General features: G+C 41.6%; 1 protein-coding gene across 3 annotated transcripts in view; it reads left to right on the top strand.

Annotated features, from left to right (window-relative positions):
* The window catches only part of FUT8 (fucosyltransferase 8), a 353,615-nt gene that overhangs the window by 21,399 nt on the left and 329,088 nt on the right, over positions 1–3,128 (top strand). For 2 of the 3 annotated variants that reach the window (XM_019519216.1, XM_019519218.1), the window contains exon 2: positions 2,256–2,423. The exons of the other annotated variant lie outside the window; for it this stretch is intronic. The gene's annotated coding sequence lies outside the window, so the exon portion shown is untranslated. The remainder of the gene's footprint in view (positions 1–2,255; positions 2,424–3,128) is intronic. 3 annotated transcript variants of the gene reach the window in all.

The raw sequence follows: 3,128 nt of genomic DNA, 5'->3' as shown, positions 1-3,128 counted from the left end.
GTGCCGGTCATGGCTGAGGAAGCCAAAGCCCTCAGTGTAGCACCGTTCCTGTAGCCGCCAGTTGGTCTCTGCAATGCATGTTTCATGCATATCTATTATGCTAAACATTTATATAGAGTTATTATGTAAAGGAATTCATTATTTTTGAGAGAACATCTAGCCTTAAAATATGTGCAAAGTTTGGTATGTTAGCTCTAAATTTGGCAGGCTTAGAGAAGTTAGCTCTTTAGAAATCATTTGGGTATAAATAGTAGTGCATTCTTGATATTTGGGACTTCAGAGAAGTTAGATCTATAATGCAGTAAATATTAAAGTATCAATCTGCAAAATAAACAAAAGAGGAGGAGTGTTGGGGGCAATTTATGCAAGGTAAGTAATTGGTCAAAATTTAACATTTTTGTCTGGGCTGTATTTAAAAAAAATTATGAGCATGCCTAGCAGGTGGACAGAAAATGACGATAAAATTTACATGGAACAAGAAAATACATGGGCATAGATACTCTACTCTATATAGACCTTAATCAGGATGGCCTACCTGTTTTAAAAATTTTGTATGATGGCATATGAAAGAGATTTCAGTGTAGTATTTGAATATATCCATGAGGATCTAAGCTTAATTTTTTTCTTTATTGTTGAATGTCACTTAGTTTTATTTGTATGTTCAAAATATATTTAGTGTTGTTGGTAAGAGTGCTGCCATTGTGCCCACCAGTGCCTTAAGTAATTTTAGGATCACAGGAAAGTAGTGTTGGAAGGGACCTCCACTGAGTCCAGCCCTCTGGTCAGTGCAGGCCCCCTGACTAAGCTGTCTTAACCAAGTATCTGTCTAATTTACTTCTGAAGGTTTCCAAGGATGGAGATCCCACTGTTTCTTTAGGTAGCCTCTTCCAGTGCCTGGCTACCCTCACTTTATTTCTGGCTGTGCTTGGACAAATACAACAATATCAAGGCAGTCAATTCAATAGTGCTAGTGGATTGGGAACTCTGTAATTCAGCTAAACACTGGTCTCTGTTAAACAGGAAAACTGAGTTTGTGAACTAAATTAAGAAAGAATGTCCTCCAGAAATTTGTATTTTCCTTTCAGAAAGAAGAGTAGCAGAGAGAGGACCTTTCTTCATATAAATATGGAGAAAAGTCTGAAGATGTAGAGCTCTATGGGCTAGATAAGTCTCATGTTGTTTATTAAACCCTTTTAATTTTTCTATAAATTGTATCTTTAATTGGCTCAACTTTCCATTAGACCAGTACCTTCATTTGGACCTTTATGGTTCTATTGATATTGTCTTATAATATGATTACAGCCAACTGTATGCATGCCTCACATATTATTACCCTGAATACAATACTTCCTTGGTTATCTGAATCCCTTTGAAAAGCACCTACTGAAAAGCCATTTGGATGGGTGAATTTTTTTCAGATAAATAAAACAGTTACAAGTTATTGCACCTCCACTCTTAATAAAGTAACTTATTAAAGCAGTGGGGGGCAGGGTGTGTGTGTGTGTGATCTTTTTTTAGTGGGCATGCTTTAAATTAAGCCTGTGCCCTCCCTGAGTAACTCTGGTCCCCTTCCTCTGCTTTCTGGTCCCTTCGTGATCTGCTGCATGCCACATACAGAGCCTGCCTGCTCACTTGTGGCATGTGTACTTCAAGTTGGTCACCCCTGTATTAAAGAAAAGTTTAAAAAGTCAGTTGCCAAATCAAGACAAAATCCTAGCTTTTTTGTCTTGTGATGGAAAGTAGCTGCAACTGCAGGTTAACTAGCTACTCTTCTCCCTGATTGGGCAGGGCCACTACTGCTTCTGAGTGCCCTGATCTGGAGCAGAGCTGTAGCAGGTTTGGGGGTGGGGAGGAGGAGGGGAGAGGGTGAGCAGAGTTGGGAGGCAGGCTGCAGGGAGAAGTAGAGGATAGGGAAGGCAGGAGATATAGGGGTAGGCACAGGGGGTAAGGGGAAGGAGGGCAGGGAAGCAGGAACAGAGGGACATATGGCAGGGTCAGGCATGATGGGACAAGGGGCAGGGGAGCCAGAGACTGGAGTCTGGCCCCTTAACCCTTGCTGTTTTCCTACCACAGCAATGAGGGGAGGGGATGACCTACATATTTAAGATGCTTTTTTCACTAATTGGATTCTATACTTGGAAAGTTATAATAATTATATTTTTTTCTGTATATAGAATCTCGTTATTGGGGGGTGGTCATCTTAAATTTGAAATTGTTTTGGATTCAAGTACAATATGTCACTTTTGGTTTTCTAGGGAACACCTTTTTAAAGTTGTGGTGTGAAGCAGAGATTGTGGCGAGTCCCAAAGCAACCAGCCCCCAGAATGAAGAAGCAGGGACCTCCAACTCTTTCCCTGTGTGTTGTTGCCCCCCTCCTCCCTCCCATACCTGGTCATCCCTTGTCTGGATACCATTACTCAGGGGTTGGTAGTATGCAAGCAAGTACAGGCACAGGCTGTGCTGATAAGGCATGCAGGAAAAATGAGGTGTGCTGTGGATTGGATGGAGAGTAGCAGTGGCAGCCCAGAAGCACAGGCAAGAAACATCTGGTGACATTGGTGCATGTGGGTGGAGGAGTGGGTCAGTCTGGTAACATGTCTCAACAAGATACCCCTTGAAAACTGCCAGCGCTTAGCTTTCACTTGTTTTTTGACTATGGAAAAAAATAGAGCAGTTATTTGGCGGCAGAGAATTCAGAAAAACCACAGCAGCTTATAATGTTTTTGACACTATGGATTCCTATTGTAATCTCTGGGTTCATCTTGTGAATCGTGTTCATATACCCAACAGTGCTGCTATTGCATGGCATCCCATGGCACTTATCACCCTAGGGTGCCATGTTACCTTGGCTGAGAATCACTGGTTTAGTAGCATAGTCCCAGGTTTTCTCTAATTTGCATTCTGTCTCTGCTTCTGACTTGTCTTACATGGCTGTGCTTCCAGAATGTGTGTGAATGAATGTGGTTGTACCATAGGGAGTCTTTCAAGCACTGAAGTCCAACCTAGTGTATAGTCATTGAATTGTGTGTGTGTTTGTTTTTTCTAAGTATGTGATGGGGTAGGGGTGTGTGTGTGGGTGTGTGTGTGTATAATAGTGTGAATAATACAGATGGAATATAGGTTGGAGA

This window comes from Gavialis gangeticus, unplaced genomic scaffold (assembly GCF_001723915.1).
Source record: "Gavialis gangeticus isolate Ggan-Ray unplaced genomic scaffold, GavGan_comp1, whole genome shotgun sequence".
Taxonomy (NCBI): domain Eukaryota; kingdom Metazoa; phylum Chordata; order Crocodylia; family Gavialidae; genus Gavialis; species Gavialis gangeticus.
This window is presented reverse-complemented; position numbering and strand designations above follow the sequence as displayed.